Here is a 27,560-nt window from a genome sequence, read left to right as displayed (position 1 = left end):
CATGTTGCTAGTTGAACTTCTTTACTTTTATATATTATAACATACATGATGTTGTGCGGGAACTGTATCTATTCGTCCACAAGTGTCGGACTTTACGCACTGCATAGCAGCCAACTTCAGGTGACTGGTGATGCGGAGGATACAGAGCAGACAAACTGAGGACAAGGGACTGAATCCGTTTTCAGTTTGGCTGTTTTGGAGAAAATCGTTTTGGAGTTTACTGAGATCATTTTGAAGATGTATCAATATATATGTTTTCCCTGGGTTTATGCAATTCCTCAGGCATAAGCTTCTTTCTTTTCGAAAAATGCTTCAAAGAGTGATGCAAAGCTGCGCGCAAGTTCTTTCTCTACAGTTCTTGATTGTTCCAGACAAACACAAGTAGACAGGACTCAAGTGAAAAGGCTTCAAATGTGTTGTTCCCACAGTGAGCTTTTTTAGCACTTGCAAATGACTGGATGAGGCATGGCGATTTTACCAGAAAAGATGATTTTGCAATTTTTACTAACGATGCTACAAGTTGGATTTTCTTTGAACTAAGCCAATTGGCTTCCATAACAATTTTTCAAGGGGATACTCGTTTGCCTTACGAGTCAAAGAAACATGTTGCATATCCTTGCGCTTCAGTCGGCGGTGTTACTTTTTGGAGGTAAGCACATTGTCAGCCAATTTAACTGTGTCTTCTAGTCCACTGTTTCAACTGAAGAAATCTGTTTATTATTTACAAAGAATATCCAAAGAGACATGAAGAAGTTGAAGCCATCACATAGGACAAGTTCATGCCAGGTATAAGGGACACAATGTACCTGAGACACGGGTTGCAGGAGTCACTTGTCAATCTGCTCTATCACATCTGAATATAGATGCCACACAGGTTTTTTGTTTTGCATGGCATATTTAATACATAGGCCTATCCATTTAAAAAAAAAAAAAAAAAAGAAAAAAAAAATGGAGTTCATATCTGTTCAAGTATACATGATGTATAATGAAGCCCCACTGCACCTGTACTACATGCCCAGAGCAGCTCTGGCCTTAAATAACATTTATCTCATGAATATTTCACCATGACAGGGATGCTCTTGTGTAACAGAAGCATGGTTTTATTACATTTTGGCTTGTCAGGTTATTACATCAAAATTCGTCTAAAAGCCAATAATTATTTCATGGGAAAAGTTACAGAGACCTGCATCCATCTTCGTAGCTCAAATCACAACATGATCGTAAACAGAGGCAATCAACAGACGGATATCTTTTGTTTTGAGGACTTTCTCTCTATATGACATCTTGCTAAAACAATGACAATTTAAATATGCACATTGATTAAATTGTTTGTGCTATTTGAACAAAGTATCCTGTTGACTTTTGTGAATATTTTTCTATTGATAACACCTTCTATACTTATCAAGCACATACAATTATAAGCTTCTGCCTTGCAGCTGCAAATGTTCTTTCCTCAGCGATGGAATACATATTTCCTGTTCATTGACCATATCTTGTTTTCCTTTATTGCCTTGAGGCCAAGCCTTATCATTATATTCATGTCATATAGCCCAAAGCCAATCATGTATCAGTTATTGTAACAATAAGAAAAACATCTACAGTTATTCCCCTACAGAATTCAGAGGTCATGCATGTTCAGAAAGTGAAATGCTTAACACTCAAACGGCATCTCGTATATCCATTGTGCACGTACACCTTGATTAGGCTTCACTCTCACCGCTCTGAGGATGACTCTTGTTTGACAGCATCTCTATGATGAGTGCTGACTCACTGGTTTGAAGTGAGTAGTAATGATGTTTTCCATATGCCAAGGCCTTCTCAGTAACCATACACGGTACGATCCTAATTGAGCATTGTGTGTCATAAAGCTGCAGGACACAGCTTCTCACTGTGAATAGTGATGAAAATTGATAACACACTCCAGGATATGAGAGGATCAAACCCGGGCTAGCAAAATGCCTGTACAGCATAATCGAGCCATAATTAGGGAGGGGAAACTTCTCGTATTGTGGCGTGACTGCGACCTTTCATCAGGACAGACTTATTAGACCTAAAATCTTGCATTCAAATCTGTTAGAATGGCACTCTGACACATTTAAGATAAAGGTTAAACTTGTTATGTTTGTATTGAACTGGCTTAATATCTTATGGCCTATTTCTAAAAGTCTATCCTCTCTATTAAGTGTAGCTGCTTGGTGTGTTCCAGCAAGACACCTCGCTGGGATTCCTGAGGAGAATATCCAATCTTCCCTCCATTCGTCTTATCCTAAGCTTAACAAGATCCAAAAGAGGATCAAGCAAGGATAGCCTTCGGTCTACATCTGTAAGCACTAAGCACACAGCCCATGCTGTCTCTGGTCCCCAGCTATGTGTCTGTCCTCTTGCTTCTATATCCCCTTCAAGAGATTGGGGTTGTCGTAGGATTTTTTGGAACACCAACATTTTATTAACTGAACAGAGATTCTTAGGCTCTTTCTCAGCAGAGTTTTTATCTGTAGTCGGCCTCAGAAAGATCCTCTGCTGTGGTCCTGCGTCCTGGTGCAGTGGCACACATCCAGCTCCTCCTCTTTTGCCCCTGGCAGTCTTTAAACCTTGCTACTCATGTCCTTGATGAAGTGTATACCAAGAAATGAGAGAGAGGTGACCTACTGCATTTATATGTAATAGAAAAATGACTCACATTAATGGACTTTAAGTTATCTGTGTGAGATGTGAGTTCAGTATAACATCTCAATGATGCAAAAGCATTCAGCTGAGAGAGCACACGATACTGAAAGACTGTCTTCATGACTAGAGACTCAGAAATAGTATAGAACTTCTTTGTTTGCATCCCATTGTGTGTCTGTTTCTCATTGTTGTAGGTTTTACAATCAGCTGGGTTTTTAAAAATGTATTATATAGGTGGATCTTTTTATATTCACTTAAGTCTACGTCATAATGTTTTATTGTACCGGAAGATTCCAGGAAAGATCATGGAGAACTCTTAAATTCTGTTTCAAACCCTTAAAAGCTCATCATTTCTACTGCTATAAGAAGCATCTGGTTGCTACGTTTAGGTGAGTCTCTGTCTTAAGTGAGCTTGCTCTGGAAAATGTCCTGTAATATCATTTTGCTGGTTTGTTGGCCTTAGCTCGGTTATGGAGTTTATTTCCAGATCAGAGCACATCAAAAGAAACAGAAGAAATCCCTGGCTTGGTGGTGTTCTTATCAAGGCTGCGCTTTGAGCACAAGCACTGTGGTTCACTTTTTTGACTCGTGAGGGAGGACACTGATAAAAAGAGGCAGATTTTTCTCTTCCCTCAAATCCAATTTTGGCGATGCTTGGGTGTTCTCTTCATGGAGGGAGAAAGGAAAAGAGAATCTCAGCAGCAGCAGGGTGTATGCTGGGTTTTGGACTTGTCTGCTTTGTAATTACCGACCATCGCAAATGTTTTATGCCATTAGTTTGTGTGCCAAACTGTGCACCTTTGTTTGTTTAATGACCGTTTTATGGAACACACCGAGTAGGTGGACTCTTATATTAATCCCTTGTACTGCTCTTCCATGCTCATTATACTTAAAGTGTGTGTGGGAGTTGTACATTGTAGCTTTCCAATCAGTGAGTCAAAAGAGGGGTTCTGCCCCCATAAATTCACATATCATCAGTGTAATGTGCTTTAATATTCCCGTGAAGCACATTTGCCCTGTGTTAATTGGCTCTTTATAACTGCAGTGATCTCACATTCAATTTAATCAAGTTTCACGATTAGAGAAGGTGAATGAAGGAAATCTGTTTAAAAGCTTTAAAGGGAGGGGCTGTTAATAATGTGTGTGGGGCAGACATTGTAGTAATTGACAAATATGCTGATGCAGTGCTTGTGTGTTCTCTCATCAGTGGATAGTTGTCTAATCAGAGGACTTCCCCCTCATAAATCTGTTCTCAGCCAGACTGTGTGCTCCAGCCATGCTGCGTCGGCACCAGAGGGAAAGCTCCAGAGAACAGCAGCTTGTCTCAGACTGCTGCTGTCTCAAACTCATACTTTCATATAAATTATTTTTATTCACGGACTCAGGCTGCACTGGAAATTGAAATTTTAGAATTGCCACTTATCAGATTTTGGATGTGTTATTTCACTGTTTTACTAGTTAGAAAAAAGACAAAGCCTTCAGCAGTTCTTTGACTTTTCAGAATATTGACGAGGCTTATATGCTGATGTTTAGCAGGCAATGTTTGCCATGTTCATCATCTCAGTTTACTGTGATTTAGCATGCTAATTTTGAATAGTTAACAATCAACACACCATACCACTGAGGTTGATGTTATTAGTATTGCAGATGTTTGATCATAATCTAACCAAAGTATTGGAGACATTTCCATTTTGACCTGATGGTGGCGCTAGTAGAAAAGTCATTGTAAATCATCAAATGCTTTTTGAGACATTGTCAAAAAAAAAAAATCAACTTAATTGTGGTGCTAGAAAAAAAGTCAGACGATCAACTCAGTTAGGATTCGTCGTCTGGGCACTCTCAATGTCAATGACAAAATGTGTTCGGGCCATATTGGAATGTTTTGATAATTTAATTTAGCAGAATGAAGTGACTTCACCCCCAAATGTTACCTATCCCCAACCTTTAGTTTGGATGTATTTCGCTGCTTGGTTGGCTTCAAATGAGTTTGCTTGGATTCCTTTGATAAAAACTCAGCCATATTATAATAAGACAGATATTATGTTTTTCCTTCAGAAAACTTATTTAAACGGAGATGTTACATATTTCTAAGCCAAACACCCCTACAAGAAAGACAATATACCTGGGACCCCCTGATGTACTGTATGTCCCTTGGAACAATTAAACATAGCCTTTCTTTACACTTATATAGATGGTCTTATATAAATAAAAGAACAGCACCAGAAAAATGTATTCGAAAGAAACATGCACTCATTTACTAAATGTTCAAGCCCAATACATTTAATGTCTTCATGTTGTGAACTATTTCTTTATTGTAAATGTTTGTATTCAATAACTGCTGAACATTTGTATTATCCATGGGAGATGAGGGAAAAAATATCTTTGCAGAGTTCATTGTAATGTGAAAGCTATTGAATCATATGATATTGGGGGGAAAAAATGGTTAAAATGTCATTAGCCTTGGAGTCTTCAGGAAACAAAACACTTGTAGTATAGCTTTCTGCAATATTAGATATTAATGTAGTATATCCAGCATCAAGGCTTACACAATATGAATACACCCAATAACTTATCTTTCTTGCAACTTTGGGTCTTCTTTGTGAATAGGAGAAACAATAACATCAACATTTGTGCTGGATTAAAAGAAAAAACGTATTAAACTAACAAAGTCTATAAGTTATTACTTTGTATCACAGGTATACTATCTGTTCCTGCTGCCAGTTATAGCACAGCCTTTCATGTGCTGTTTCTTTGTCTTGCTTCCTTCCCATCAGCGGAGATGCATCCATAACTCCAATTGGTTATGCGTTTTTGATTTGGATAATCAAAGGCAGGTGGCTGGACAAAAGGCTGTCAATACATCTGAGAGATCAGAGCTGTGTGCGGAGCAGTCACTGTCTATCAGGGGCATCAGAGCCCAATGCATTAAAGGCAATGATCTGACAGGTACATATTGTCAAGGCTCATTGACTTCTTTGTGGTGTGGCTGATTGATTGTCGAGATTATGTTAAGATGGGAGTCGTGGGGCTCTTTGTGATTGACAGTGGTGTGCTCACGCAGAATGCCAAATAGCAGCCTTTAAACTACCATTGAATTTGAATTAAAACACAATTTAATTTTTTACCTTGAGCGGTCCCTTTTCTTTGCGAATAAACACTACTGTCTGATGCCGCTAGAACAAAACCATAGAGTTTGTTCAGCCCTCTCATCTGTGACGGCAAGCCAATGTAGAGCGTCGTGAAGAATGATTTATGTTAGGTGTCTCTGACAAAGCACATTTTATAATTTGAAACAAAGAGCATTGGCCTAATACACATTGCTTTTAGATATAACAAGAAATCACTGTATGAAACCTGCATGTTTATTGTCAGTGGAGCAGCTATAGACTTAACCTCAGTGTGATATCAAAGATTAAAGTTTCCGCTCTGGTGCTGCACCTTGCTTTGTTCTCAAATAAATAACATTATTATTCTATATAAATCATCAAACAGATGTACATGCTAATCCCCTGCGTTCACTATCACCAGTTGTGATTTACACTAGCTGTATTAATAAGCATATCTATTTAGACTTATGGTATAATATTTACAGGAAGGAAGTGTCAGCATATATACACAGAGCATCAAAGCATCAGTCCTTTAGAATAACATATGTAACAATTTCAGTCCAATCTAAGTAATGTAGATGTTATATGTTAAAATATGTAAATGTAATTCGTCCACATAGTTCTAGCCACATACTGTATTTTTGAAATTGTTGCACGATAAGCACTGCTGCAATAATTTCATCTTTATTGGAATCTGACTAATACATTGCTTTGGCTGATATAATCTGATTGCAGATGTATTGGTACTGATGTATGTAGGCCAATAAATAATCAAATAAAACCCAAAAATGTAGTTTGTCCACCAACGAGTAATTAAAATGTATTTCGCAGCTGTTAAATGACCCATAGTACATCATGGCCATGATACTTTAATCAGCATTAATTGATTATGTTTAGCCACTTGTCAGCACAACAAGCTGTTAAAAAAACAACGTATTAGCAACCTATAGAGTTAACTTTGCAAACTTGTTGTTAAACAGTTTCCTTAAATCGAGCCTACATTCATCTGAAGTTCAAAGGCTGATATTCACTCTCCTTTTAGCTGTTTTGGTCTCTCCTGCTGCTAAATGCTCTACTATGTTCTTTAGCTAGTTGCTAAGTTTGGCTGTTTTGTGCTGGGCAGGTTGTAAACAGTGTGTTTATCTGTGAAAGCAGCTGTCTGCGACTGCAAACAGGGTCAATGGGAGTCTCAACAGTAAAGTTGTGGGCCGTAAAACCACAACAATGAGTTAAAAGGTGCTTAAACCCTAGGATGCTGCAAAATTTGTTAGGTTCATCAACATAAATGACTTCTTTCACATTAGACATAGACATTATCCATTTAACAAACAGCAATGTACTTATAATGTAACCCTATACCATGACATTATGTTGTGAATAGGCTTCATACATCTATTTCTTTGTATGTAAAAAACAGTTTTGAACTGTATTCTTGGACCCACACACAGGGTGAAAGAGAGTAAAAATCACTTTCAAATGGGCTGTGTTTACTTTTACAGTGGATACTCAATAAAAATACTTCTACAGAACAATCATCTGCTCATTTACTTCAACTCAGTTAAATGTAAATGGCCTGAAGTGCTCCCTGACCATTGGCCAGGTGGTACTTGGTGTAATTGGAATGCCAGTGTATATGTGCGTCCTCAATCAGTCTTGACACAATCACCGGTTCCTAATCAGTGTGAAAGTAATGGCCACCTCAGAGTACAATCAGTGTACAAGTTAGTCTGGCAGAAGTGGCTCTAACTTAATGAACTCACTGAGTCAGCGTGAATGTGATCATAGACAAGGAGCACGAAAGTCCTTTTATGGACTTTAACTTCTTGGATCTAAAAAGTATTATCCTTATGTTTATAAATCCTGATCTTTAACCACATGTGAAGCATATATCATATTGCCATGGCTGTTTCACAGAACAGGACGTCCTTAGTTTTTGGCAGCCTGGATTGTCCATGTTTCTTTATTTCCCTCATGCTAGACAGTAAGCTAATGACGATGGAGGATTACATTTAATCAGTCACAACATAGACAGTGAAGCCATAGTGCGGCCCTACGGTGCTCAGTGGGGCCGCCTGGCCATGGGGGGGGGGATGGGGGGCAGTGCTGGCAGTCGGTACATATTACCACAGCTTGCTCGGTACCACTATCTGCTCCTGCAGATTCTCCCCTTAACNCCCATTACTCTTTATTAGCTCTTAGTGTCTTAAATGTGGCCATCCATTAGAGGCACGGCAACAAACACCCGGTCCCTCAGTAGTCTGCCAGCGGGGGGGGGGGGGGGGCAGTGCTGGCAGTCGGTACATATTACCACAGCTTGCTCGGTACCACTATCTGCTCCTGCAGATTCTCCCCTTAACCCCTCAGTCCCTCAATTTCACACAAATTGGAAGTGGCCACACCAAGCTGAGACAGAATGACCCCAAAGATAATGAATATTACAGCTTAACTCAAATTGGGAATCAAATGGTATAAGTATGTTAATGCAACACTGAATGCTGTCCGACTGCTCAGAATTATAATTTGGATTAATATAATATATATATATATATCATCATCATCATTTTTATTAGCCATACTCGTATCATGGCTTTATGGATGGCAATGTCAGTCAGCAGTTTCTCTCTTACCACTTTGGGCCAAAAGCAAAATGTATCATCAAATTGTATACAGACATTCCTGATCCTTAGAGGAGGAATCCTCATGATTGATGTGATCCCTCTGGGTGAAATGAACTTAGATGGATTGCCATAGAGTTTGGTTCAGAATCCTAAATTCTCCTCAGGGTCATTTTTACTTTGTTTTGCACCATCATCAAGTTAACATTTAAATTATTCCAACAAGTATTTTCGTCAACATGCTAATAGGATAATCTAGCATAATAAAAGTTATTCCTTTCTTCATCAGCAGATTGTCATTGTGAGCATGTTAAATGCTGTGCTAAAGTAGAGCCTCACAGAGCATTTATTTTCTAATAATAGTCTTTTTTTAAAGGGTTAGAAAATGCCAAAAATACTCTACTAATACAGAGAAAATAATTAAAGAGAACTCAGGGTTCTGGGTCAAGAGTTGGGAAATGTAGGCCGGAGGCAGATTATTGACTGTGTTGAAGGTGCTGAGTAAAAGCTTAGAATGTACTCTGACCTTTATTGGCAGGCAGTGGAGAGAGGCATGATGGTTGTCCTTTGCATCAATTAAAAGCTCTGCGTCAGTTCCTCTCCAGCAGTATAGTATAGATACTGATTTTAATAATGATACAAACATGTCCGAAGAGAAAAGTCATATCTAAATATATCCAAATGTATCCTTTAAATACTGCGGTGAGAACAATACTAAGATTAGATTGGAATTATTTGTGGCTCTGAAAGGGATTTAGCTTAACGATACGTGAAAGTATGATGGATGTCTTGATATGATTCGCTCAGAGGACATGTGACCTATTGCCCTATACAAGCCAGAGATAAATGCAAAGAGGTGCTGCATTTGATTACTGCCCTTCTTTCATGCTGTGTATTCTTAGAGAACCTTAAAGGTTGTTGCGTGAAGGCCCCGTAATTAGATGGTTTGGGACTGAGGCAATGGCTGAAAGTCAGAGTGATGTAATCAGCGCTCCATCCCCAATTGCACATGCCATGTGTAGGAAGGCTAATTCAATCAATCAATCAATCAATGTTTATTTATATAGCCCAATATCATAAATGTTACATTTGTCTCAGTGGACTTCACAGTTTGTACAGAATATCAGTATGACAATACGCCACCCTCTGTCCTTAGACCCTCACATCGTACAAGGAAAAACTTCCAAAGAACTCCCACAGTTTAAAGGGGAACATGGGAGAAACCTCAGGTAGAGCAGCAGAGGAGGGATCCCTCTCCCAGGACGGACAGATCAAATAAATAGATGCCGTGTGTAATTCAGCCCACGAGAGTGAAGAAACTGCTTTTTACTACTCTTTACCAATTGATACTTTCTCAAATCTGTCGGGTTGTATTTTTTAAAGCCGATCTGGAACTAACACTTGCGCATATTGCTTTGACAGAGGATGCAGAGTTTATCACACAAACAGTGCTGCCTTGCATTCTTGATGCAAGCATGACCGCTTGAACAATATCAATGGCAAAGGACAGAGGAAAGCAGTTAGAGAAAGTACAGCATGATAAAGTAAAGGACCTTTAAAACAACTCGGCATGTCAGGTGCACTTATCATGGTCTTTTCAGAGATGGAAGCCAGAGTGGTTTCTTTCAAGTAAATGTTCAGGATCCGACCTGCATGTCGACATAGCAACTTATGTCAGAATGAGAAATATGCCTGGAAATGTATTGTGAGCTAGCCAGCAGACAGAGGTGGGTTGATCTCTGAGACAGTAGCCTCCTGCTGAATGAAGAAGGATGAGAAGAGAAGAATAACTTTCAGATGCTGTGATAAAGCACTGTAAACTAAATAAGCTTACCTCTGAGACAAACACCACACACCCAGAAAGTAGGCTACAGGTTCTCTCACACCAAAGCATATGAAGTATAAAAAACCCGAAAGCCTAGGGTATAGAAGAATTCCATCAATTATTTGATAAGGAATCTGAAACCGCACACAATTTCACAGAGGGAACTGCGAAGTGAACTTGTGATTTATTTTTGGTATATCTCTTCATGTTGAATGATATAGAGCGATGCTGTTACAACTACGCAGCGGTAATCCAGAGAACTCAGTGCTAAAGTAGAGTTTGATCACATGTTAGAGAATGGCTCTGATTAGATATTCCACCACATCTTTTTTTAATTGACATGCTGATTTAAATCACCTAAGAAACTATCAAATAAAAGACTATTTTAACCTGCTCCAGGGCTTTTGTCTATCCAATCTGCTTTAAATACTGCTAGTATAAACCGTGGTGCAGAACAAACAATCACAAAGGTAGAGCGTGATCCTTTCTCAGGCTTTCATTTCCAATCAAACCATGGTGTGATGTGTGAGCATAGAGACTGTGGAAGAAGGTGAAGAAGTCACACTGACGTCCATACATTGATTTACGGACGTTGGTTTTGAAGCCTTGAGTTTGGCGTTTTGGCCCATACTTGTCAACCCTCTCGATTTTCGCGGGAGACTCCCGATTTCATTGCCCTCTCCCGGTTTCCTCCCGGGGTCATATTTCTCCCGCATTTCTCCCGATTTCTGACAAATCGGATTTACTCAGGACTGTTTCCATTCGGACTTTAATACAGCTAAGCCATTGTTTGGTTTCCATGGTAACACGTCTCTTTAGTAGCGCGCGCAACTCAAAATCTGCGAGGGCAGAAGTCACAGAAAACAACAAGAATCGACAACTCCACCCTCTGCTCACTCCTTTCCTGTACACATATGCTCCATCAAGAGGATGGTGCTACAGGCCGCAAGGCATTGCACTTAGAACTACAATAAGCATGTTAATGCTCTTCGATTCTGAGGTCTCAAGGTTGGCAAGTATGTTTTGGACGTCTCTGTAATAGGTTTGGGAAGTCGCCATCTTGGATTTTTTTTAATCCAGAAAAGAGATTTGGATAGTAAACCCTGCTTTATTGTTGATTTATCTATATGGCACCTTAACTTATGAACATCATGCTTTATTGAAGACCAGGTGATACAAGAGATAGAGACCATAAGCTCTTGAGGAAAATGTTTACTATGGGGTAGTAAATCAAGTGAGAAGAAAGCACATTTAAGTCAGTTAAAACTAATGCAGGTTGAAGGCACTTTCACATTTGCTTCACTTGTGAGCTTTGTGGACCACTAGCAGGATATGCATACTACCTCTACATCGTCCTGCAGCTCAGACGCTGACTTTTCATTAAACTCATATTGGTCCAGACCACCAGGGGATCTAAATCAAGCTTTCTATCACAGTAACATTTTGAATGACTTGCTGTCAGTCATCTGATTAAAGTTTGTTTTGTTGTTCCCCATCAGAGGTTTTACAGTATGTAGTGCTGCTGACAAATCACAACACTCATCCAATGAGCGAGTTAGCTGTCAGTCTATGTGATTTCATGCTTGGTTTGTTTATGAATAAGGCAGTGTTGAACTCTGAGTGCACTGAACTGAAATGTTGAAGTCTTTGGTTTGGAGAATTGAAAACAAATTACAGTACTACTAAAAGGCTATTGCATGTAATGAGAAAATGATATTTCAGGTCATGCTGATGTTGTTGAATCTCCCACTAAACAGCTATTTAAGTGTTGAATAAGTCTTGTCTTTGGGACGTTGGTCACACCACTTTTTGGCAACACTTTACATATTTTGTATTCATATATTTCTTCTCTCTTTTAAGTGAGGTTTTTTGATATGCCTGTAATGGGTTTATAAATCACCTGCAAGTGTATTTTATTTCTATTTTTATGTCTCTGTTAGACATTTATTCTTAAAAATGTGCAAATAAAACATAAAAAGACATAAAACATGAAGATGATTTTATAGCACATTTTTTCAGTGCATCACCTAATTTATGAAGGGAAGCAGCTGTGTCAAAGTTATACAGTTAGTCATATTTTACACCAGGATGCACCATAACCTCAGCTGCCTGAGAGTCTTAGCATCTTCACTGCAGCAGCATAAGATGATAAAGATTGGATGATAATATACTCTCCCACTTCAGTATTTACTGGTTTTTAGAGATGTTTAACTTGTGGAAGATATGTGAAGATATATAAGAAGGCCAGAGATCAATATTATCATCAGTAGTTTAACACTGCTCCCATACCTTAATGTCTATGTATTTACATTATGTAACAGTCTTTATGTGTTTTCAATGTTACAATGAATATATTTGAGTAGGAATCTATATTTGAAAATTAAGCTATTTATCTTCAAAAGCAATGAGCTGTTCCCGCTCTATTACCTATTGTTCCAGCCAGACATTTGAAACAGAGCTGATGAAAGTATTTTGCAGGTTGACAGGCAAACACATCAACATCTTTTAAGGGGAAAAGTCTGCAATGAAACGTTATTTTCAAAACTAACTTTCAACTCCCACAACCCTCGTATTCCAGCAAGGTGTAAGGCTAACATGGTTAATCAAATATGTCAAGACTACTTTTTTTTTTAACTTTCCTTTCCCACAGATTAAAAGGTTCATCATATTGGCTGCCCCCTCCCTTCTTTACTTTCCACAGGGGCTTTGAGTTTTTCTTTGTCCAGCCTGCAGAGCAGCTCTGCATCAACAAAAATGCTTGTAGAACAACATTTATAATTAGCCTTTTTTTTCTTACCTGATTTTTCAACACATTGGAAAGCCCACTTCTGAAAGGCTGGCTCGAGACTAATCGCTTTAGTCTTCTAGGATTTCTACAGACTAGCCTGCTGGCATTGAGTGAGTTGCTGTCAGTCATTGAAGTAAAGTTCAGCTTGGCAGCCGGACAGGGAAGCTTTTTGTAAACAAAATGTGCCCTGCCGCATTTCCGTTTGGAAAATATTTCTTATGAACGAACAGACCTTTTCAGTAAATAGAAATAGAATATTCAGAAAAGGCTCACAGACAAGCCCCCCCCCTGGCCTAAAATAGATCTGGTTTGTGGAGTTAGTTACTACTCTGACAGATTTGAGGCCAAACAGCAGATTTAAAATAAGTCCATCTGGAGCTTAAAAGCTCTTTTCATATGAGACAAAGCAGTGGCATTCTGTAGAGAGAAAGGAAAATCCTATTTTTCATATTTTGCAACGAGTTAAAACATTTACGTGACCTTGCAATATGTATTGATGTGCATGCATGTACATGCAGCACACCACTGGAGAATTAAGAACCCGAAGCGATCATGTTACTGAGAGAATGGTGATTTATCCTGATGAGTTCATGGGTGTAATTCAAACAGTACTTGGATTTAGGGGCTAAATATACCTTTTAGTGTTTCTATACATAAATCTCTTTTCTTTTGCCCTTGGTATAGTTTAGTGCAGAATGTGCAACCATCAGGTAAAGCAGAATGGAGCGACCATGACCTGTTTCCAAAGGTGAAAAGACAGAGAATCAGGTGGAGGCAACCCTTGCTATTATTGTAGTCACTACATTCCTAAAAACAATAACAAATAAACAGATATTTAATTGATGCACTGTTGAAAAGAACATATAACGGCCACATTATGTAACTATTAAAACAAAACTAATTTTGATGCTACACCAACACTTAATGGAGAGAATTTGCGCCTCTGTCTTAACTGTAGTATGCAGTATCGTGCCAAAAGCAGAGCCGGGCAAACGGGCAACAGAATCCGTTTTGTAAGATAAGGTAGTTGCAATTAAGCATTTAGCAAAGTACAAATGTTTACTCTGCACCAACTACAAAGCAGGCAAGTGGACATGGCAAAGTGATAACTGAGTAATTGTGCATATCAGAAGCTTCAGCTCCTGACCGACGAGGCTCAGAGATATTCCTCAAAAAATCCGGCAAGGAATTTAAACGTGACGGAGAGGAACAATAGGTGGGACTTATTAGCCTGTGTTATGTTAACAGGACAGTCTCTCTCTGACAACCAACTCTCTGAAGATGTTATTAATATCACTGTTGCTGTGTGTGACTATTAGCGCTGATCTTGGACTGTTTTTGCAATGAAGCTCATTTGCATAAAAAGAGGCCAATTGTGCATGTTAACTAATTAAAATATGTGCAAATAACACAGGAGCACCAAGACACTATTTGCTTGGAAGCTCAGATACAGTAGGGGTGCATTTCTCCCTTTTGTGGATGCTTTGAGAATACACAATTTCAATTTACTTAGCGGCATTAGCCACACAATCCTTTTAGGTGAATTTGCCCCATACCTTTTAAGTCCTATTACACTTCAGAGTTAGTATTTGTATTTTGTTCCTCTACATGTTTACATGTTTGGATTGGTCAACCGCTTAAGCCCCTGTCACACTGTCCCGAAATTGACACCCGATGGACACACGAATATGGAATTGTGAATTTCGCACGAAGATGGCCCCGAACCACACACGAAGGCAACATTTACATTACATTTAAGACATACAACTGCAACAAAAGTAACAAAAACGATTATGTTAAAGTACTATGATACTGTACTTATTCAGACTTTGTTCTTTACTTTATCCGTCTTTATATGTGGAATATATTACATTTTCTCCGTAATGTTGTTTCCATAGCAACAACAACTTCCTGTCGCCTTCAAAATAATATATTATATCCTTTTCAGTTTCACAGAACACAAATTGGGTTATTTACATAATATGTTTACATGATTTTGTTGTGCAATAAAACAACCCGATGGACACACGATAAAGGAAAAGTTCAAATTCGCTCTGATGTAACAACTGTTCATTTTCGTGTTGAATTCGTGTGTCAATTTGCCCTTCGTAAGCCATCGGGCACCGATGATAACAAGATGCCCTCTCGATTTGACAAGATGCCCTCACGAGTGCCTTACGAAGTTGCCGCTCACAAAGTTGCTGCCTGAGAAACTCCACGCGGGGTTAAACCATGGCCCGATGTTGTTACGATCAGAGCCGAATTTGAACATTTCCTTAATCGTGTGTCCATCGGGTGTCAATTTCGGGACAGTGTGACAGGGGCTCTAGAGATGTCCCTCCCATTAGGTGTCCCACTACATTGTGTTTGAGCTCTAGCCAATAGAAACGCCAGTGTGACAAAGTGATGTCACTACGTTTCATATACATTTTAGACTTTGCAGACTATTTACATGCACAAAAACCATGCAGGAAAAGGAACACTTCAAAAAGTATAATAGAGCCCCTTTAAATAGCTGTATTATACTTCCACATTATGGAAAAAAAGCGCTAAGTATCAAAGTGAAAGAATTAATAGCAGCGGTAGGGTTCACAAAAAAACACCACTATATTCAGAATGAGAATGGACAGTAGTAGCAGGATTCAGCTTTTGTTTTTTGGCTGTCAAATCTCATATGAGAGAGCTTTACAGAAGCACTTCAAATTAATCCATTGTTTGATGTGGACTTATGTGGTTCTTCTGTATAAGTATGGATTTAATAGCTCAAACGTTTTTGCCGTCCATAATTATTAGCCACAAACATCCAGCGGCTGATTTTCTCTTAGGTTGACGATCCAGACATTTCAGTATAGCTGTAACATCAAAGAACAAACTTTTCTATGCTTTTGTTTGACTGACAGCTGACATACACTGAATTTGTAATTTATCAGAAACTCGTCAATGGTTACATTTCCAACATTCCCTTTACTTCCTGCTGTTTTCTTCATGCAAATTAACGTAATTTCATATATTTTAAGATGAGACAAAATATTCAATTGAAGCACACAAATATTTTCCTCAGTTCAGAGTCTCTGCAGTGAATCGACACCTGTTTTCCTCCATCATCTTTCTGTTGACTTGAATACGTTCGTATCGCCCCCAAATTTTGCTCAGCAATTTATCCGAATGCACCTTTCACTTTCAATGGAAGACACCCATATTAAACATTTGCAGTCTAATATTACTGCAAGGTATTATCCAATCAGTGCCAATTATCATCATGATTATCCTCTATTCATTAAACCTAAGGTCAGGTGCTGTAGAGCCTAGAAGAAAAAACTTTGAAAATAACTCTGAGACAAGACAACACTAGATTCATAAACAGTGTGTTGCCAAGTCTCGCAGTGTTGCTGCATTTATAGGGATGCAGCCTTGTCAGGAGAGCTCCAGGCAGAATGGATCATCCTATGTGTGGATGACCTTGGGGAGAGGTTTACCAGTAGATCTGGGGAGGGAGCAGCGCTGGATAAGGATGCACTTAAGCATGCAGAGGCATTGTGCTTCAGAACTTTCATTTACTAGCTCTGTTTTTCACACATTGCTGTAAATAACGGGATTTAAGGGAAAATATTCCCTCCATACCAACTATACAAACTGATTTAATTAACTTTTACGGCTCTCGTCCCAAGGTGCGTCAGCTAACCCTCTAAAGCCTTGGGATAAAGGCTTTAACTAAATCTAGGTAACAACAGTTTCTTTGTGAGAATGTTTGAGTGGACCACAGTTGAACTCTAAATATGTTTGCTGTCTTTGGGAACATTTCTGCTGATGGAGAAATGGAGAAAAGCATGTTTTGGCTTGATTCATACCCATTTCCATTATCAGAAGAAACTGCTTCTTCCTCACACTCATCAGAGGCGCAGTGTTTCATTTTCAACCTGCGAAATCACAGACCGGCATCACCGTCCATAATCAATGTGCTTAGCTTCTGTTCAATTTTCTCTAAATGTTCTTGTCTTGGTTCCTTGATTTAGTATAGTTTATACATAATTTCCTGTTGATAAGTAGACCAACGAAAGATTTAAAGACCATTGAAAAGTTAGTTATACTAACAGATCTGAATTTATAATATTCAGTTATACACTGATTATGATCAATAGGCATGTTATCCTCACTTATAATCCTATTTGCTGTGTAATTGTGTATGATTTCCAACCTAGCTCTCATCAGTCGGTGGCCATTAAGTCCTGGTTGGATGTGTATCCACCGTCGTGACAGAGCTCACTCACTATTAAATGTCTCTTTGCACTCACAAAGAGGCTGACTGACTCTGCCCCTTTCTATTTAGCCTGATTTACGATATCGTTTTGCAATAAAGGCCAGTGTGAGGGGAAGAGATTCATTAAGGAGACCAGTTTATGTTTTGGAGAAGTCCGGAGCGGCCACGGGAATACTGATTGGCACACAGATATGTGCTTGTCTCATCCTCGCAAACCCAAGCCAAAAGCTCTTACCCCTTTTCCCCTCCAGCCATGTGCACTGGATGGCACAAAGGAGGTGTTGTTCTCTGCCTGCAGGATGCCCAGTGTTCTTGCCACGGAGTCTGCAGTCTCCTGCTGTGGTAACACTGTTCCAGACTTATCTGGCCTCCTCGCAGCACCTGGAGGCCCATCTCAGCATCCCTTAATGACATCCCCGCTGACCCTCCCAGCCACTAACAGCAGAGCCTATTTGGGTTCATCCCCTCCATCCACAGCTTTACCAAATATCCAGCGGCACGGCTTTGCGGTGTTTACTCTTCATCGGTCGATACTCTTTAATTCCCGAGATGATGCTTTCTCTCATGAACTCAAAATAGCTCTTCCTCCTCCCCAGTGAAGCCACAGGCCCATTACTCTTTATTAGCTCTTAGTGTCTTAAATGTGGCCATCCATTAGAGGCACGGCAACAAACACAGTCTGCCAGCACACACACACACACACACACACACACACACACACACACACACACACACACCACACACACACACACACACACACACACACACACAGTCATTTAAAATTACCCTTAATCAAGAGCAATTATTGTGAATTGAATTCAGCTCATCCTCTAGATAAAGAGGGACACCCTGCGTAGCATAATCCCTTACAAGGTTTTCAAACTTTGTATTACGGCCTTACCTCCATGACTCTTACTCATCAGCTAGGCGGACTCCACCGACCTCTATCTGCCTGAATGATTTCTTTTCTATGGAAGCTGGCATAAAGTAATACCATACTGTGTCATGTATTGATTCTTTTTCCAGTCCCTCTCTCTTGGATTTCCTGGTGGCTCGAAAGCATAAATCATCTGCAAATGATCCTTGAAGGAAATATTGTAATTATTATTCTTGACGCATGGTCACAAATTCAATAGCCCTTATTAATTGAACATGGAGAGAAATATGATGTGGGTAATTCAATGGGACCAGAGAGCTTTCCGTCATCCCTCATGTTTAGGACTGTCCTGTTTGGCATTCATGACAAATCTCTGAATGCTTCAGGGTCAGGATGAGGGTCAGAGGGAGTGTAATTTTAAACCTCAACAAACAACCGCTTTGCGATTTGATTTGCTGTTTTACTGCTTAGGAGGAACTTGTCTGTATGTGATCATTGTTTACGAGATGATTAAAAACTGAATATCTTAATAGAATCCAGGTATCACAGAAACCAACGTTTTTTCTCTTGCTTTTGCTCATTCTTGCTCACCATCTACTTTTGTCGCTTCCTATTCAGCTTTCTGTCATGTTCCTTATCTCTTGTCTCTCTTGACGTGTGTGATGAAGCATAAAGACAGGAAACGGACAAGCTAGCCGCCCGGGCAGCCGTTCACTTCTGTGTCCACCTCCTGTGTTATAGCAGCCAGGAGTGGACAGCAGGAACGCATGCCTCTCCTTCCCCGGTGTCCTCTATTGTGGCTTTTCATTTACTCGGATCCTGCGAGTGTGAAGGCTGCTCTTCGCTCCGCCAGTCCTATTCCGGCTCAACATATCTTAGCGTGGAGCCCCAGTGGTAGGATGAGTGAGCCTGTATGAAGCTGGCTGTAGGAGGGGTGCTGCTTGGCTAGTTAGCACTCATCTGAGACCTGCTTTCTCCCCCGCTTACCTCACTACAGCCGTGTCTGACAGAAAAACTGTTAACCTAAGAAACACGAAAGCTTAAATTGACTGCAAGAGTGGCATCAGATATATTAGGGTGACAACTTAATTAATTGGAACTAAAACATTTGTTAGGCCATTACATCATATGAGCTTATACTGCCTAAGAAACTAGATTACAAGGAAACTAGACCAGTGTTGACTGAGATTTTAATACCACTTTTTTCTATGAGATTTCTTTCTAAGATTGTTTTCCACTGAGCTGTGATGTAGCCAGAACTAAAGTCAAAATGAGTAATTCTCCTCAAACAACATACTGTATATCACATGATGGCGCTAGGTCAAAGGAGCTTTAAGGACATTAGCATCATCTGGGAAAAGTGAATGTCTGGACAAAATATTGTGGCAATATTGTGACTGTGGCGGTCCAGTACATAGCACTGAATCTGTGAACATGAATGAAAATGATGGTCTGACAGTCCAGGACAACATGGTGGATAAACCATCAGACCAACTATGCCACTACCTCAGTATAAAATACTTATTTCATATTTAATAATTTTATCATGCTCTTTCACCAATAACATTTAATGAAGCAACCATCCTCTGTATTTGTTCGATGCTAAAAATCACTGAGGGGTCAATGCGGGGATGTCAGCTTTACCTTGCGGAAAACACAGCCTCTACAGCGTTTCCATGTAAAGAGGAGGACGGAAAAAACCCTTTTTATTAGAAACAAGGAATGAAGAAACAGCCTCAAACATTTGAATTCATCTGGCTCAGCATAATGCTCACTTTACAATGTAATGCCACACAATAGGGACATTTAATTATACATGATGTGGATCATAAAGTGTATGCTGAAATAGACATTTTCCTCAGTTGAATCACCATTATTTTTCTCTGCCAGCTGAAAGTTACGCGCAGCCCCCCCCCGCCCTCCACCCGTATTACAGAAGTCCGATTAGGAAATGTTGAATCTCTTAACCTTGATGCTTCCACAGCAAAACTGCAGTCTGTACTTCCATACATCTGATGTTGAAAATGTAATCAATGACTCATACATATTAAACAGAAATATGGAGTAATGCTACAGCAAAGTAAAGGAGTTTAATTATTATTTTCTCAACTGTTGTTACTTAGCACAGCGCTTTCACTTCCCTGACTGCATGCAGCAATCTAGAAGTACTTACATCTTAAAGGTCCCCTATTATACTGTTTTTCATCAATATATTATAGGTCTCAGATATATATACAAAACATGTCTCTGAAGTGTTTGGCTCCAAATAAAGAACAGATCATTGTAGCATCCCATAATCCCCTCTGTTTCAGTCCTGTTTCAAAAGGGGTGATTCTGTTACTTTAGTTGAAAATAAGGAGCCACTGCCCACGCCCCTCTGAGAGATATCTGGTTCAAAAGAACACAATGGTGCTCTAGGAGGAGATTCAGGTGATAAGGTGGGCGGCAGTTACCTTGGCCTTGGTACCTTGGTTGGTTGGTTGGTTATTTACTAATGGTTACACAAGCCAAAAAAATGAATTCATGCATGACTTAATGCATGAATTCCCTAAAGTAGGCCTCCTAATCTTGTGTCTTTGCCGAAATGTTGTACTGCTTTCTTGTGTGACATGATATGTGAAAATGTGATCTTGTTGGCTTTAAATTATAAATTAAAGTTTGTTAATATTATGAATGGGTTATCTTAAATGGTTTGTGAGCTTTAAGATAATACTGTATGATACATAAACAAAAAGTCCTAACTATATAATTGAAGATTTAAATTAAGTCTAACATTATGATCTAATTTGCCTCTGTAATATTGCCAAATACATGATGCCTATATAGACATAAGGGCTGACTTTATTTGAGGCATCACAAAGATGATTGATGCATGAGCACCACATGGTTAATAAAGGTGATTTCACATAGGCCATTAAACACATGTTATTTATCAGTGTAAACGACGGAACAGGTCACCACTTTATTTGAAGCGGCACAAACATGATGAAGTGTGCTTGATTACAACACTTGGAATTGCTGTGACTGGTCAGTTTTTTGGTATGACCCTTTAACTGCAGATCTATATGAAGAAGACATGAACATCATTAATAACTCAGAAGTTATGATGATTGAGATACCTGAGTTGCATTAATTAAGGTATTGTTCCTGCATTGAGATACTATTAATCCTTATACATAACTGATAGTTCATGAACTACTACATGAATGAATTCATGCTTTTTCATGCATTAAGTCATGCATGAATTCATGAGGATTCATGTACCCTTACCATAAAGTGTTACCAAAATCGTTATGACATCATAAAGTGGCCAAAATCTGATCAGCTCATTATCAGACAGGTTTTTATATAAATGGATCAGGACAAAAAGTGAGCGAATCTTTTTTCCTGAAACTTTCAGAATCTCTTTACACAGAGGGGACACATGTTTATATAAAAGACATGAGAAAGTGGATTTTGCATAATAGGTCCCGTTTAAGTTAAAACCAACTGCACCAAGCTAACATAGCAGAGGGGTGGCAGAGAAAAACTAATATCAACCTATAGTAACCAAAAGTTCTGTAGCATATTTATTAGTTTCTAAATAGGGGATAGGAAATGCATCATACGCATATTGTTCGGAAGCCCCCGGCTTCCTTTATTTTTTGTTTGCCCTTTGATTGTCTGTTTTGTTTGTCCACCATGTACAGCGACCTTGGGTCCCTTGAAAGGCACTATATAAATATCATTTATTATTATTATTATTATTATTGTTATGGGCATTTAATTAAGGGTCCTAGACATTGGATGACGAAGCGTATACTGGAAATAGCGTGCTGTAAATAAAAACCATTTAAGAATACTTCCTTGACTTTCAGAAGGACTTACTGTACTTACAACATCAATAATATCAATCTTCTCATATCTCTTGCCAAAAATCATTTTAGCAACATATTATATACATTAAGTAAAAGCTGTAAATTGTACTGGGGCCACAGCAGGAGCCCATTACAAAATAAGCAATATTCAAGGGCTCCAGTTATTCCAGCTACACTCTTCTGCACAGAAAAGCAGACTAGTTGAAAAGTAGGTTTACTTTGTTTTCAATTTCTCCTTCCCAGAACAAAGCAAGGAGCAATTCATCTTGAAATAGCTTTGTATGATTTATTAATTCTAATCCAGAACAAAGGCTTGCTGATTCTGATCTTGTTGGATCTGGGTTTGGAGATATCCAGGTGTATTTGTCTTATGATACTCCCACTGTTTCTAAAAAAGGCTTCTGCCGCTTGGAGACGAACTGCCTCCCAACTACTTGTAGTAGTGCACACACTGAAATACACTGAACAGACTGTATTCAAATAATCACAATTAAAGCTCCATGATTTGAATCTCTTAATTAAAAAACAAAGCATAGATTAAAGAAATGGTGAAGCTACTTTAAATGTAATCTGAGCCTGGCCCATACAAGGAATCTAATTTGTATTTCTCTTTTCCATTTTCTGTTTCCCTTCCACTAGATTGACTGCACATTTTGTGAAGATATAAAAGTGTTTTGTAGATTTTATTTGTATGAAGGATGTGCCGTGGCGTGCTTTGCCTTAAATAAACCTCAAATACTTTTACAAATTTCTTTTTTTGACACATGGTGGTTAAACAAGCACTCTGCCTTCCTGAAATAAGATCTTTATTCACATGTTCATTAAGATGCTATTCTTGTATTGCACTTGAAATTGTAAAAACTTATAAACCCATTGAGTTTGCTTGCTTTATCAGAGCAGCTTAAGAATAGTGTATTTTATAATGGTTGGATAACATTCTTCATAATGGATATTTTAGACCTTCAAGAAATTACAGTAGATGCTTGTTGCTGCACAAAGGTACATTTTTAAATAAATTATATCAAGACAAAAATCGATTTTCGACAAAAGTCTGTAACATAACATCAGTGATGTATGTAATCCTGTTGTTTCCATATTGTGTGTGTATAAGCACAATTGAGCACATTTCAGTCCATTATGTCGGCCTTGAAAAGAATAAATCACATTTGAACAGTCAAGTGCGCAGTCTTGTGGAGAGAGCACTTTGCTTTACTTGAAACGCAAATGCTCAGACATGGGAGTGAGGGTAACATTACTACCCAGGGACCAGGAGATGACTTTGTTCCTGACTGTTCTGTCCTGCCGAATTATCAAGCTTTTCATTTGTCAGCAGTGAAAATCCACATATACAACAATGCATCTTGCCAACAAACAACAAAAGGATCCTGCTTGTTCAGTAAAAATACAAATTGCTCTGTGTTTCCCAGCTGCTCAGAAGTCTGTGGTCCCTGTCGTATTCATATGGTCTAGAGCCGAGTGTTAACTCTGAAGCAGCTCACTGATGCTTTACGTAGGATAGCTGCTGCCCCTGGGTGGAGGTCTGGACCTGCCTCCATCCTCGTATCCTCCACTGGGACAGCAGCACGGAGGTCAAGAGGCCCATCATGAATCACAAATCCCTGTCTGATTTGTAAACTGTCGGGGCATTGATTTACATGGATGATCAGAGGAATAAAATGAAATGAAATGAAAGAAGATGGAGTGTAATCACACAGCAGATTGCTCTTGAGAGGAAGGTCAAAGACTTTTGATTTAAATATTTTTTTTATCTGAACTTTGCTGATCCTCAACCAATGTGGGAATAGCCCATAATAAAGGAGTCTGCGCTTAATTGTAATCATGTTTATTTCTATAGATGATTTGATAAGTAGCCATAACAGAATGGTTATCAGAGCATCACAACACTGTACATGTGAGTCATTAGATTTGACTTTAATAGTACTTTTACTTTTGCTTGTCTCAACCTCTCAACCCAAGCCAAAAGCTCTTACCCCTTTTCCCCTCCATTTTACTTTTAAGATTAGAATAGATGTTGTATTTCAATTTCAGTGATACAGCAGCAAGCTGGAAGCAGTCAATACACAAAGTTAATTGCAAAAAAAATTGATACGTTTTTGTTGCAAAGATTGCTTGATTGTTATAGCCTTAATTAAGTTATGATGAAAAACTCAGTCATAGCAATCATTGCATATGTCTAGATTTGTCTTTTTTTTTACTGCTTCTAATGGCTGTCACTCACATAAGTTTTGTATGAGCTTTCCTTGACTCAGCTCTTCTCTTCTGTTTTTCAGTAGCCAACTGTCGAGTGTTGGAAGGACTACAGAGATATTCCTCCATCCCCACATACCTGCCTGTCAACTACCAGGTGCTCAACGCTGACTTGGCTTTCTTCCTGAAAGAAGCCAACCAGGACTTTATGAGGAACTCTAGCCTGATGTCGCGGACTGAGCCCTTCTTCATCTATCAGGCCAGAAGTTTGCCCTCCATCAACACCAGTTATGGGCCTCTGTCTGTGGAGCAGCCTGTCCCGTTAGAGCTCCTACAGACCCCGGGGACGTTTCCCACCTCTTCTGTGTTTACCTTCAACTGGAAGGTGCAGACCTTCATCATGAAAACCAGGATTCACTTGGCCAAGCCCAGGGTCCAGGTGCTGTTTTATGTTTCAGGCAGGGACTGGGACGACTACAGCGCCATTGACAAGCTGCCCTGCGTGCACATGTTTGCTTTCCATGAGACCCAGGAAGTGCGTGGCAGTTGCCAGCTGAAGGGGGGTCTGGGTTTGTGCGTGGCCGAGCTTGAGCCCTTGGCCGGTTGGTTCAGCCCACCCAGCGTAGTGCCGGGCCGCCAGAAGAACCTGGAGATGTCCGAGGGCACACCGGTGGAGCTGTACTACATGCTGCAGTCCACAGAGGGGGGGGAGTGCCACTCAGAGGAGGCCAGGAAGGACAACATCATCCGCTCAAGCCAGGAGGGGCTGTTTGGTTCCTACACCTCCACACCGCTGCGGAGGATCGGGGGTGTGAGGCTCTACCAGAACCCCGCTCCTCCACCCCTCGCTGAACACAGGCTGGATAATAACTTTATGGTCCTGGTGCCAGCCTCACCCATGAGACAGAGGGAAACCATCTCTGCTTTCATCAGCGTGGCAGCCTTCTCTCCCGTGGAGATGTTTACTCTCAGGTAAGAATGCTTTTCTCTCTGTTCATTTGTGAAGACATTTTCTGTCAGTCTCAGACTTTGGTCATTTTAGTCTCATTTAAAGATTTAAAGATGGCATTATTATGCCAGAAATCTTGCATTTTAAAATATATAGAAATGTAAATGTGGCCTAACCTGATTATCCATTTGTCTTTCTATAAGCATCACATTCAGAGACTGTGAGAGCAGGGAGTCCTCAACTCTCCCTCCTGCTCGACATGATCACTTGTGTGTTTCATTATAACCACAATTAAGTTGTTCTCATTGACTTATTTTTTTATTTTGCTCTGAATTCTTACAACTGAATACATTTAAAATAACGATTCGATTGCAGTTCACAGATGCCACCTGTTAACCAAGGTAAACAGCAATTCCTCTGCTGCGTGCTCTGAGGCTGTCCATGAAATACGTATTGATCGCTGAGTGGTCAAACAACATAAGCGTAAACAGACACTAATGACTACTAGAATGTCTTTACCATTTGAATTCAAAACGAGTTATGAGAGAGAGTTAGAGGAAAGATGGCTGCTTGATTCTGTTCCCACACATCTTCTACATCTGTAAAGGCATGCTTCTCTATTTTAAACAAGTGATACTTATTATTACCTGTATTCTGAGAGGTCTATAGAGAATAGGTGAACACGTTGAATCATTATTTTTCCGTTAAGTGATCTTTATCTTGCATTTCATTAAACAAATGACAACAAGTCTGCACATACACACTCACAAAGGCCACTCCAGGGCCTGAGCTATAAACCATCAGTAGACAAACCCAGCAATCATTTTAGTTTTAGTTAACTTTATAAAAACTATACTCTAAAGTTATTTTGTTTATGTTTTTATCTATCCACCTTTACCCTCATCAAGGTAACCAAGCATTTCTACAACGGTGAAAACAGGAAGCACGGGGTTATCTCAGGGAAGTAGCCTGATTCAGTGAAGCTGCTGATGGGTGGTAATTACAGTGAACAGATGAGACAAAATGATTTAGATAATGAATGCAATGCAAATGAGGATGTCATTAATTAAAATGCATGTCCATTAATGTAATGACTGAAGCCGATCTTAATCACAGTAGTTTGGAACATTTATAAACCTTCCGAGAAGCTGCAGCACGAGGTCAAGACTATTTTTCAACCTGTGTGAAACGAAAACAAGCCGCATGCTGAATAAGAGGGTTTTCTGCTTAGGCAAGGCAAAAAGCAAAGAGGCAATTTTAAAATGAAACCTATTCATGTGTATATAAGGTTGTTCCACTCTTATTTTCATTTTCCAGTTGTTTACTAATGAAGATAATTTACTCGGCTAACAAAAAAGATATACAGAGAGTGCTTTCGGCCCCAAATCTGAGCAACAGTAAACAAGTTGACAATAGCTTTGAATTTTTAACAAGCCAAACAAATTCTCCAGACTTATGTCCTTCCCATGCTTCATTTAATTACAAAATAGTTGTCCTGAAATGATAAGGTACTGGAAACTTTTTTCTCTTTCCTGAATTGAAAAACATTTCTTTCATCACGCAAATTTGCAGGCGAGGCTGGCCACAGAGGCGATGCCTGTGGTGTTTTTATTTGGCAGCATAGCGCCATGGCAGGCGCAGGTTGGCCATCTGAGAGGGGCAGATATGGAAAGGCCTCTGTGTGGTCCTAGGTGATAAGGCTTTCCTCATACATGCATTTGTTAGGACGCTTAATCACCAGAGAGAGAAGACTTTGATCTCTATATTCACAACATCATTATCATCTGTGTACTACACACTTCTGCGTTAGCCATTGTTGGCTGTGTAGCCGTGCATGCAGAATGAGCTTATGATCCCGTGAAATCTGTCAAACAGACCTTCCGCCACTTTAGCTTAAAATGTTTATTAGATTGCAAGTTTCGTACATTGAAAAACAAAACGTCTGTCTTTCATATGAATAGCTTTACATTGGTTTCAGCATGAAACCACATATACAGTACATGCTTATTTTCTCCACCTTCCTCTCATCCATTATGTTTAAAAGCTCATGCTGTGATATATGCTATGCAATGAAAACTCATTTAATTTTTTTTTTAATAGGCAATCATTCGGCCAATTTATTGCTTTGTAGATGCCCAGCGTGGTATGCCTTACTGAGGTATTTCTGTATTAACGTGCTGATTTACATCTGATGGGCTCTGATTTGATTAGACCTCCTCTGTGTCACTGTAGTTTATTTTTGCTTGAATTAAAAGGGATTTTGGCATGGAGCATTAAATAGTTGTCACTATCCTAAGACGTTTTGCCATGAGTTCATTACTATTTCCTTCCTCCTCTCGCTTCGATAAGAATGAATTGTCCACTATGAGAAAAAACTACATGATTCAGATGCAAATTGCCGAGTTTTGG

The 27,560-nt window shown here is 39.4% G+C and overlaps 1 pseudogene; it reads left to right on the top strand.

The window, feature by feature from the left end:
- LOC104945791 (transmembrane protein 132C pseudogene) lies at nucleotides 1–25,174 on the top strand (annotated as a pseudogene).
- Nucleotides 25,175–27,560: the final 2,386 nt, after the last annotated feature.

The sequence above is a fragment of the Notothenia coriiceps genome, unplaced genomic scaffold (genome assembly GCF_000735185.1).
Source record: "Notothenia coriiceps isolate Sejong01 unplaced genomic scaffold, NC01 NC01_scaffold00010032, whole genome shotgun sequence".
Lineage (NCBI taxonomy): Eukaryota > Metazoa > Chordata > Actinopteri > Perciformes > Nototheniidae > Notothenia > Notothenia coriiceps.
Note: the sequence above shows the minus strand (reverse complement) of the source record. Positions and strands in the feature narration are given on the sequence as shown.